General features: G+C 53.2%; 1 long non-coding RNA gene across 1 annotated transcript; it reads right to left on the reverse strand.

The window, feature by feature from the left end:
- Positions 1 to 3,772: 3,772 nt before the first annotated feature.
- On the reverse strand, positions 3,773 to 10,640 carry LOC139038624 (uncharacterized). The gene is made up of 2 exons (XR_011491646.1): positions 10,540 to 10,640; positions 3,773 to 4,189 (listed from the first exon to the last, which is right to left on the reverse strand). It is a non-coding gene; the product is annotated as an uncharacterized lncRNA (long non-coding RNA).
- Positions 10,641 to 11,819: the final 1,179 nt, after the last annotated feature.

Consider the following 11,819-nt stretch of genomic DNA (forward strand, 5'->3'; position numbering starts at 1 on the left):
CCCGCCCGCCCCGATTGCCCCACCCAGCCACACTCCTATGAAAGGGCCCCCTATTCGCTTCTGGTCTCATTGGGAATCACCTGGCAGCTGGGAAACACCGGCTCCTGATATCGACCAGCAGAGGTTACTTCTTTCTCTAAAAAACAACTCTAGCTTCTTCTACTAGACCCGAGGGAAAATTCACATTAAGAAGAAGAAGAAGAAGAAAAACAACTTTAAACCCTTTCTGGGTGCGAGACGTGGTGGGCCGCGCTGAGCTTCCGGTCTCCCCACGCTGACTCACCGCCGCACCTGGAAAGCTTGTCCTGAGAAGAAGAAATAGTCTTATCCTGCAGTCTATCATTTTGGTATTACAAGTAACAACCGTGGAGCGAGAAATACCCCCGGCCTAAGAATATTGATAGATGATAGTAGCGATATTCACAATCGATCCTTTAATAGGCAGACGTCATAAATCATGTTCAATTCCCTGACAGCACAGTACTTCACTTAATAATATAATTAAGATGAAAACTCCAGAGGTATTGGAGGCAGCGGGTATTGATAGCTTCAAAAATTGCATTCTGAATATGATGATGGAAGGGAAAAGGACTTTTGGAAAATATAAACCCCCTTCCCAAAGGGTGGGGTTTTCAGGGTGCTCTCCTCTGGGCAGCCCTTTTGGCCTTTTCCACCCCCTAACGCTCAGCATACACCTTTTCCCCCCAGCAGCGATCCCTATCTCTGATTGGGTGGACTAGGGGTAGACCAGGTCTTTCCGAGAAAAGGTGTAGAGAAAAATAAGGAGAAACTGGGTTTGGCCTGGGTGAATGTCCTGTGTTTAGGAATCCTATAAAAATCCATTCCTTCAGCCTGAATCTGGAGGGGGACAATGTTTAGGAGAACTAGAAAATGAGGCTGTTTGGTTGTCTCAATAAAATTAATTTCCTCAACAACGTTTTCAAAATTACACATAAATCACTGAACATATGCAGGTACCGTCCCCCCACCCACTCCATTTCTGCAGTTTAACTGCCTATGAGCTTTTCCAGGATTGCTTTCCAGTGAGAATCATGGACCTCAGGATGGAAACCAAAACTTCACTTGAAAATAAAAGCAGAGGGGCTTGGTCCTGGGAGAGTGTGATGATTTGCTCCCTGCTTCATGAGTAGAGCTGACTGTAAGTGCAGCTAAAATTATTTCAAAGGATGGAATATTAATCAAATCAATCAGAGCTGACAAATGAGAAATATTTGAAAGTCAGGGGTAATTTACAACTTTGTTATTAGTTAAGAATCGCCTGCCTTGTAACAGTAATTAATAACACTTAGGAATGATTTGGAAATCCCCCTCCCATGCTCTTTATTTTCCTCTGTCTCTTAAGGAAGGAAAGAGAAAAAGGAAGCAAATGAGTGATCACTAGAAACGGGAAAAACACTGAGTCGTTTGTGGGGAGAACAAAACTGGATAATATAAAAGAAAAGGAAAAAAAAAAGATTAGCCCCATGGGAGGCCATCAGGAAATAAAGAAAATACAGGAGGAGGGATAGTAAATCAGAAAATGAATTCTGTAACCATACCCCATGAGCAGGCTGGCTAAAGGTTGAATTTCAAATGGCCCAGAAACCCCATCAAAATGAACAGTGCTGCTAAAAAATCTTGAAAGTAGCTCAGCTCTGAATCAAGGCAGAGCTCAAGGCATTGTCTGTTTTGTTGTTGTTAACAATGTATTTCTTTATAGCCCAGGAGCAGACGTGTGCAGGCTCTTTCCCAAATTCTATCCCCGGAGACCAGACTGGCTTTCATGTTTCTGATGTTAACTCTCCTCTTGGTGCCTGACAATCCCCTCCCCCCCCATCTTACATGGATTATTAGATTGTCTCAACCCCACCTAAACAACACACCAAAATAATGACTTGTTGAAAAACTATAAATCATTTCAGTGTCTGAGCTTGGAAAACCACTTCAGTCAACGGGCTTGCTGCGAGAAGGTAAAGAAATCCCCAACCTTCTGCTGAGGAAAAGCTGCTACTTCCCTGAAGTTTTATTTGTTAGATGGGGGAATTTTTCACGTTGGTTAAAGAGAAAAAAAAATGGAGAGGGGGAGGAAAAAAAAAAAAAAACTTTGGCAAACTTTATCTGGTCTTTATTATAAGCCCCAGTCTTGTCTCACTGAGCTCAGGCTGGGTCTACACAAGGTAGCTAGAGATTGAGATTTATTGGTCTCTAAATGAAAAGATTCATTTGATATAAGAGGTTAACTCAAAGTTTCTATACCGTGACTAGCTTCGGCAAATGTCTCTGTCGAGTCAGCACAAAAGCAGTTCAAAGACATCTGAAAAACACACACAGATATAGACACACAAACACAGTCGCCCACTTAAGCCGCAAATGCAATTCTCTTTTGTTGTTTCTTCTGTCGTTACAAACCTTCAGCTTCTTTCTAGGTGGCTGGGATGGTTGGCTCCCCTCACCCCACCACATGCAGCTGAACTTTGCCATTTTGTATCTTTTGCTTTTACTAGCCCTGAATGAAAGGGTAAGGGGAGGGGGAGAAAGTAAAAGAGGAGAAGTGAACTAATTCAAATAAAGCAGAATCCGTTTGTAAATGAGGTGCCTAGAGGAAAGGGGGGGGGGGGGCAAAGAGAGGGGTGGATGGAAGACCAGGGCTCTAGGATGAAAATAGGCAAACTGTCTGAAAATGGGTGAGATGGGTTTTCAGAGATTAGAGTCCATGAACCCAATAGGAACCTGGCAGAACGTGAGGTTGTGAAGAGAGGTTCAGGAGAGCGAGCGAAGGTGCCAGAGACTTTTAGAGGGAAGCCGGGAGGTGACGCCCAGAGGACCCAGCTCCTGGGCTAGAAGCAAACTATGGACATGCTAATGAGGGAAAATTAACCTTTGGGTTGGGTCTGTGACATGGGCCCTCTGTTGAATGCCTGACCCAGGGGCTGCAAGCCGCTTCGCTCTGCACCAGCGAAATGAGATAATCGCCCTGAAACCCACCAGCCGTGGTGCACACAGGCGCGGAAACACTGTTGTGGACAGGGCAGAGTAGCTAGCAGCTCCTCCAAAGAAAAGGAAAACAGAGGAGAAGTCACCAGAACCACGGCCAGACACAAAGAGCAAACCTGCAGACCCTAGGTGCATCTGCTTAAGTCCCAAGCCCCTCCGGGCTGGCACAGGGAAGAAAGGAAGGAGCAGGCCCTTCAAAATAAGAAGTGTCTTCCTCTCTCTTGCTCTTGTCACCAAAAGCCCCAGATAACTGGGCCTCGGTGGAGCAACACAGGGGATAGATGGATTTCATCTCCAGGAACGTGGCCGGTGGGCCCGAGGATTACTGCTAAGGCCAAGGAAATATATTGCGGAGGGAAGGGGCAGGCATGGAGAACAGGAAGAAGTTGCAAAGGACAGACTAAAACAGACCAACAGAAAAGACATGCAAAGGGACATTTTTAAAGTGGAGTGGCTGTGGTTACACGTCACAGACACTGAGACAGTAAAACACACACAGGGATTTTATTAAACAAACAAGCCAACAACCAAACACACATCAAAAACACATTGGCTCCTGCTGTCACAGGGAGAGGGGATTTGAAATGATTGCGGGGTTCTGGTAGGGACCCTTATGGCCTTTACTGCAGTCTCTCTCTCTCTCAGGGTGTTCCAGAAACCCTGAAAGCCTCGGTGGAGAAGCGGCCTCCCAGAGGCTACGCAGGGAGGACTCCCCGTTGGAGGCGGAGGGGTCGTGTTTCCAAGTAGAGACGTCAACAAACCGCAATCTTAGTGACACTGACAGCGCAAAATTATGTTTAATGTTGTGAGGGGAAAAGGGGAAATATAAAATTAGCACAGAGAAAATGTTTCCCAGACCTTCCTCACAATTAGGGCCGCGGCATGGGGGTGGGCGCAAGGCAGGGTGGAAGCGGGAGGCCCAGGCTCCGCAAGGCCACATCGCTGAGTCCAGGCAAAGGTCCCTCTCCGCTCCGGGAGGAGTCCTCACTCCCTGGGAGGAAGAGCAAGGCTTCTGCAGGGAGGCTAATGGCATCCCGTCCCATCCCTTCCCTGGATTCAGAGCCTTTCTTTTGGAGAAGCGGAGGTTCTGGATGTCCCATCCTGGAGGAGATGACAGTTCACGGACTGGCCTGCTCAATCCCAAGAGCCACAGGGTTTTCAAATCAGTCATGAAGCTGGCAAAAAGCTGCCCAGCCTAGAAAGCAGAAAAGGAAATGGGCGGGGGTGGGGTGGGTGGACAGATGCAAAACCTCAGACACCCCTCCTTTAGAGAACCTGAGGTGTCCGTGGGGAGAAGATGCTAAGGGGAAGTAAGAACTGTCTAATAAACTAGCAAGCTCCCCTCTGGAACCCGCTAGAAGCCCTGCCTCGGCTGCACCGTACAGGTGAGCTGACCTCCCACTTTCTCACGATGTTCCAGGTCTCCATAGGCACCCCCAGCCCCTGCCAGGTCCAAGGACAGGCAGACTGCCACTAGGCAGTCGAGGGGATTGGTCCAGAGAGAGCCAGGAAGGTGGAAAAGCTGTCATTTTCAAGAAGGAAGCAGTTTCTGTTCAATGCAGATTATTTCCTCAACTGCTTATTGAAAGAGACAGAAGTGTGAGTGAGAGAGAGACAGAGTAAGAGAGAGATAGAGAAAGGATGAGTCCCCTCTTCTCGTCATGTTCTAGTTATAAAGAACATAATTTTGTCTTTGTCTGGAAACCACTGTATTACTGTGGTTATTAAACAAGCCGGCTTCCCTTCTTAGTGTCAAGGCAAGGAGAGAGGGATGAAGAGGGTGAGCAGGCAACTCATTTTCAAATAATACAAATTAAATGTTTTTTAAAACTAAACCTGACTGATAAAGGCAGGAGATGTGAGATGGCAATGAGAGAGAGAAATGGGAGGAAAAAACACGGAAAAGAACCTGAATTTTTTTTTAAAAAAGACCAATCTGTGCAGAGTAATCAGGAAAAGCAGCCTGCAGTGGAAAAAAGCAACTGCCATTTCCTATGTGGTAGCTCCATGACCTTAGGAAAAATGGAGAAGTAGCTTTACCTTGGGGTGGTGGTTTTACACTTTGATTTTAGCAACAAGTATCAAAATATCTAAACTAATTGATTGTCGAGTTCCTTGGCCCTTCTCCAAAGAGCAATATAGATTTAATTGTATGTTGTTTAAAACTCCATTTCTCGAACAGTGTGAAACATGTAATAAAAGTCATAAACCGTATCGGAGATTCCCCCCCCCTCCACTAGCATAAATACCCGACTGACACTTGGAAATCTTAGCTAATACTTTTAATAGGCTAAAAAAAGAAAGAGAGAAAAAAAGGGCATCTGAGAAGGGTAGCCACATAATAAAATCTAAACTGTTAATCCATTTTAACTCATTCAAAAAGAACCTGTGGTTTTTGCAGAGGAGGGGTCGGGGTGAGGAGACCCCACGTCAGACATCTGATTTGTTCGAACTCGGTTCAGCTAAACCACACTCCCCTGAAGCAAAGCAAGTAGTGAGTGGCCTTCTAGAAGACAACAGAAGGCTCTCTACCGGGGAAAACGGAGCTGAAAGTTGCCAGCGAACTGCCTGGCCCGAGCTCCCCTCTCGCTCACCGAGGCGGGGAAGCCGGTCGGCGGCCGTGGCTCTCCGCAGGCCTGGGCCCGGCTTCCCCGAGGCAGAGAGGGGGGCTGGCGGCGGGCAGGAGCGCTCCAAAGCGGCGCGGCCAAGTCCCCCCGCGGCCCCTCCCCGGCGGCCTCCCCGCATTGTCCGCTGTCATCCCCGACCCCCCCGGCGGCTGCTCCGGTCCACAGGCAGCGCCGGCGCCCCCCTTCCCGGCCCGGGGCATCTCGGAGGAGGGAAGGGAGAAGGGGAGAGCCCCGACCACGCCTGCGATGTGCTCCGGGATCGGCCGCAGCCCCGGGTTCGCGGCCGCCATGAAGCCGGCGGCGGCGCGCGGGGCGGGCCGGGCTCTGGCGAGGCCACGCGGGCCGGCTGCTGGCGGAAATCTGCAAAAATCCACGTGAGCCGCCCCCTCCGCCAGCTGCCCGCGGCCCCTGACACGGCGGCATTGAAGCCGGCCCGGAGGTCCCCGAGGTCTCCGAGTGTGACAGTACTCAGCATAGCGGGTAGATGGCACAATTTTCTAACATTTAGAGAGAGGAACCCACGCTGGGAGCAATAAGTCCATTTAAAAGCCCTTTATTTAAAAGGAACAAAGATAACTGACAAGCGAAGTACAGAGACATCTCAATGAAATTTCCAAAGAAGAAAGAGAAATCAGAGGCCAGAGCAAATGCGAACCGGGCTTGATGGAACAGGCCAGCACTTTTCCTCCCCTCTCGAGAAGAAAGATAAAAAGACAAAAAGAGATGGTGGTCACTGGGGTTTGTGCGCGTTAATGATCACAGTCCAAACCAAATTCTATAAAACCCACAGCCACAGAAACTTTAAAATGGCCGGGTGGGCTCTGCCAGGGCAGGTGGGAGAGAAGCCAGACCTGTTCAGGGGAAAGACACTCAGAAGTTTTGCCCTCCGCCTTGGGGGCTCCATCCTAACCTCGGAAAACAGCCGCCTCTGCTTTGGTTTGGCTGGTCTGGGGAGCCTGGAAAGGCAGGCCCGCCGGGCACCCACTCTGGGCACACCGGAGCCTTCTGAGGGCCTGGCGGCCCAGGCCTCTGTCCTGGAGCCGCCTCTCCTAGAACGGTGTCCAGGGCCCAGCGAGGATCCGAGGACCTAAGATGTGCTCGAAGGCTGGGGACTCGAGAGCCCACTCGCAGGAACAATTGCTCTCTTTTCAAAACCGAGAGGAGCGAAAGGGCGCTCACTGATGTCACCTGGCAAAACCAAGACAGCCCACACTTCCTCGTGCGCTCTAACACTGCCATCGCCCACTCCCCAAACCCAAACCTGCAAGCCGGGTGCCCCGCTCGTCCAAAAGGCGAGACCGAGACCCGCAGGCCCGGAGGAGACAGAGGAGGGGCAGGAGGCCAGGAGAGGGGCGGTGCCCCTCTGGTCCTCCCGGCGGCGCCGGCCTCGGGCGACCCCAACCACCCCACCCCCCTAAGCAGGCGGTGGAAGAGGTGAGGTGGCTAATGCCCGCAGGGGGTCAAATGATTGTATTTGGGTGGGTGCTCGCCGACGTATTTGCTGAGTAAACCTCCCTTGCTGTGATGAAGGCGAATCCCCGTTGATAAATCCATCATTACCGTTCGGATTCAGGGAGGCAGCCGCGCCACTAAATTCATCTTACATTTGTAGCGCTTTAATAGACATTTATTAAATGCTTTTAGAGAGAGGCATGGGGCGCGTGATTACATCCTAGTTATAGACAGAACATAAAGACCCACGTTAACACCCATTTGCAGGAAGGAAGGAAGAGGTGGGGAGGGGGGAGAAAAAGCAGAGGGATGGGGCGAGGGGAGACGGGGCGGGCGGGGGCACAGCGCCTGGGCGTTATTAGCCGGGGCTGCATGGCGGGGAGCGAGGCGGGAGCCGCGGGAAGCCTCCGGCTGCGGGGCAGAGAAGCCCCCGCTCGCCTCGCAGTTCCCTGGGCTCCCGTTTGCCCCGCACCCCGCCCCCCTCTCCGCCTGGGGGGCTTGTGTTCTCAGCCGCAGCGCAGGGATGCTCGCGCTGCCTCCGCTGACCCTCTGCGGCCCCCAGCCCCCAACTCCTCCTAGACTGTATCCCAGGCCTCTCCAACTGACACTCCTTGGAGCAAGCCAGGGAGAGGCGGCAGGGAAGCCCCGGCACTTCAGGATTCCGAGAGCGCCTTCAAAGCGTCCCCTCCGCCCCACCCACCCCCAACCAGTTAGCCAGAGAGCTGAGCCAGGCCTCCCTCAACACAAAGCAGACAGGCGCCTCGGCCAAGGGGCGGGAGAGCCCCGCTCGCTCCAAGGCGTCTCTGGCCCGACCTGCTCGGCCTGTGGAGCCCTCCTCCGTCCGGCGCCAGGAGGAAGCCACGCCACCTTTGCACCTCTGACCGTCATCCCGCCTGGGGGCCTGCCCCAGGCTGGCCTCACGGCCCTCGACCTCGATCTCAGAGAGCTGGGCCTGCGGGAATGCCTGGGCCTCCAAAGGGCCTAACCCTTCCTGAGAGCCCCAGGGCCTCACCTAAAGGCCCAGGCCCCGGGCTCCGGCAGTGCTGCGCGCCTCCTCGCTCCCCGGGGACGCGGCCACCAGCCCCGGCCGAGGGCAGTCTCGGTCAGGGCTCCTGGCCCTCCCGGGCTCTTGGTGAGGAACACTTCCGCTACCTCAAAGTTGCCCTAAGAAAATAAATACAAGTGACACTGTGCTGGGCCAAAGCTCATTAGTTCGTTGTCCAGGCCTAATAAAGAAACAGAAGCGCAAATTACAGAGTTCAGCTTCCACACACGCTCTGTCACCCGATATCAGCGGACGGCGAGCCTGATTCCAATTGCTCCGAACTTGCTGCGCAGTTCGCCCCCCACCCCCTCCTCGCAAGCAGGAGGTTGGGTGGAAAAATATAGTTCCAGAGGGGGTAATGATCAAGCTTTTCCTCTCGGAAGCCTGCGCCACCTCATTTCCCATCAGTAATCCCAATAAAATTAACGTCGTGGCTGCAATTGAAAAGAGGAGGGCCCGCGACACTCCTGAAATAACACACTCTCCCCCAGCAAAAGGTAAAAAGCAAAACGGCCCTTTGTTCAGCTAATTAACGAAGGCCCAACTCCGAAAGCAGATGTGTTTGCTTAGCTAATCACAAGCATGTTTCTTTCAAGGAACGTCATTTCGAGGGGGCCGCCCCAGGGAATGGACAAGGGGGACACAGCACCCCCCCACCCAGGTCCTCTCTGTCTCAGGGGTCTCTCACCCCCAGACTGAGATCCAGAGGCTAAAACCAGGCAGCCCATCTCTCACACCTCTCTCCCTCTCGGTCCAACCCCAGAGGCCCACTAGGCACCTCAGGGCTTGCCCGAATGCCAGGCCTGCAAGACGCAAGGGGGAAAAAAATGGAAAAGTTTTAATGACACAGATGCCATATTAAATGAGGCAGTTTTACAGTTCACTTTGAATAAGACGCTAACTTATTACAAGTCTGTTATCAGAAGGACGATAAGATTTATAACTCCAAGAGTCAGCTTTTCCCCTTACTGACAATGGATGTTAAAGAGAGGAAATCTGTTCTCTATTAGAGGAGATGAGAGTCCCTTCCCTGTTTTCGGGCATTTACAGATGCGTCCAGGAGGGCAGATACCAAGTCCCTTTGTGTCTCCTTGTGAAAAATTCTGCCTTTCCCCTTTGGCTATGAAACTGGGTCCCCTGGCTGGGTTAGCACCTCGCTCAGTCTTTCAGCTTGAGCTTGGCAGCAGGAAAAAGAGAGAGCGAGAAGGGCAGGGAGATAGATAGATAGAAATGGGGATGGAAATGGAGGGGGTGGGGGGCGGTCTCAGGCCTTCACGCAGGAAAACTATTTCCCCCTCTTTCTTTGCCATACAAAAGATAGCTTTCTCCTAAACCAACACAGTAAGCAAACTTTAAAAAACTGGGGTCCTATTACAAACCAACGCCCAGCACTAACTGCTTTAAAATTACTGCATAATTAGATTTAGTTGAATTTCACCATTAATTAGGCAGCCGCACTGCAGGGAGCCTTTGAAATCTGAGAAAATGGGAAAAAATCATCTGAAGCACGTTTTTGAAACCTAACTTCAATAAATCTTGACGAGGCCCGGAATTCAGAGAGGAACCTCGCTCCCCTCCCAGGAGGCTGAGGGTAAGGGTCTCCAGGCCTGGGCTGGAGCTGCAGTGGGACTTTCAGGGGCGATTCCCCCCGGCGGCGGAGAGCTCAGCCCGGGCCCAAGCCAGACTCTCTGCAGAGGCCCTCGGGAGACCCTCTACGGGCGGCCGGATCTGTCCCACGGCCGACCTCCCCTGCTCTCAAACCTGTTCGATAAAGGAGATTCCCCCACCCCACCCCAGCCCCCCTGCAGAAGCGCTCCCGTCAGGGTCGCTGTCCGAGCCTCCTCGTGCGTTTCTAGAGCCTGCGACCCCCTCCCCCCTCGCCCGGAGCCTGCCCTCCACCCGGAAAGCCCCCTTTCCTCCAAGTTTGCCACGGAAGCAGCAAGTTAGCTGTGCCCACGTCCTGCGGGGGGGGGATGGCCGACCGGTCCCCACACTCCACCATCCCGCACCCCCCACCCCAACAACTCGGAGGGGCTCGCGGGGCGACCCCCCAGCTGCAGCCCCTACATTAACGAGCGCGACGACCGACCGAGGGCTGTTCCTATGGCCTCGCCCCCTCCCCCTCCACCACTCATTGAAGACCAGCGGTTGCGGAGGCCGACTTTCTCTCATTCGGCCCTTGCTGAGGGGGCAGACCTGGAATAACCTCTCCCGGTCATGAGGGGCGGGGGGCGCACGAAGGGGGCCACCGCGTCACCAGCGTGTCCCCTCGCAGTTCTGCCGCTCTAACGACAGGCACCACCGAGGCCCGCACTCACTCGCCGGGGAGAGTTTGAAAAAAGGGTTCTCTGCCCGCAGAAGCAGCGGCCTTTAGGCCCCCCCCGACCCCGCCCCCGTTTTTCTTTTCCCCCTTTCGGATACCCAATGTGTTTCCCATTAGCCGGCCCCGCCGCGCCTGGCAGCCCGGCGCTCGCGGCGCGCTGGGAGACGCCATGTTGGCTCCGCTCACAGGACCCAGTCGGGAGCGGGGCTTCGCGGCCGAGTTTCGCACGCGCGCGCGCCCCCCGCGCGCCGCCCGCCGCCTCACGCGCGTCCCGGGAGGGCGGCCCGGCGCGCCCGGCACCCCGGGCCTTCCGGGGGGCGCTGACGGGGCCCCGCCGCGCGTCGGCGGGGGCCGGGGGCCGGGGGCACCTCTCCTGCGGCTGCTCCCGGCCCCCGGCCCGGCGGCCGGCCGGATGCTTGCCTCGGCATCCCGTCTCCGCGGGGCCGGCCCCGGGCGCCGCCTGCGAACTTTGAGCCCCGGCCCCTGGCGAGAACTCGCTGCTCAGGGGCCGAGGCCGGGCGACCGCGAGCCCAGCGCACGGGCTAGGATTCCGCAACCCACCCCCCTCCACCACCATCACCACTCCCCTCCCCAGCTCGGTCTGCCCCGGGTTTGTTTGAGAGTGGCGAGAAGCAGCGGTCGCCCCTTTCTCTCTCTCTCTCCTCGGACCATTGTTGCATTTCGCGTCTAACTGGGTTCTCTCACACACCCCCCACCCCCGAGTACCAACAGGAGGAGGGGCAGCGGGGTTGGGAAAAGAAATAAAGCGAGCTCAGATCAGATGGGGAGGGGGGGGGGAGGAAAAAAAAAAGCAAGGAAAAAGAGACACTTAAAGGGAAAGAGTCGCCATGTTTAGCAGCTTTTTAAAAAAGATCTCGTCAATTTCACACAGAACGCACTCGCTGGGTCCCAGCCCTCGTCTTTTGTCCAATTCAGTCGCAGCAAAGATCTTTTGTTCTAACTCAGCGTGAAAAGAAAAACTTTCTTTAAATGCTATAAACTTAAACCAAACTCAAGACTCTAAACAGATCCTCCTCCGGCCACTCTAAACATATACAAGGGGTTTTGTTTTAACCGTTTGAAAAATTTGGGGTCCTGTTTTTCTGCCTCGCAGATCCCAAGCTACATTGCTGAAACTTAGAGAGTGAGAGAGATTTCCAACGTCTAGAACACATGCTTAAAGCAGAATAAAACAGGGACTGTCTTTTGCTTTGAAAATCATAAATTATAATTTAATGCCAATAATAATTTACAACAAATGGCTGTTTACAATAAACTAACACAAAACAAACAGGGCAAAGGGCCTGTGTTTTACTTATTAGAGAAAACTTCACACACTCACATGGATAGCACTTGAAAGAGGAGAAAATAAACAACA

This window comes from Odocoileus virginianus, chromosome 16 (genome assembly GCF_023699985.2).
Source record: "Odocoileus virginianus isolate 20LAN1187 ecotype Illinois chromosome 16, Ovbor_1.2, whole genome shotgun sequence".
Lineage (NCBI taxonomy): Eukaryota > Metazoa > Chordata > Mammalia > Artiodactyla > Cervidae > Odocoileus > Odocoileus virginianus.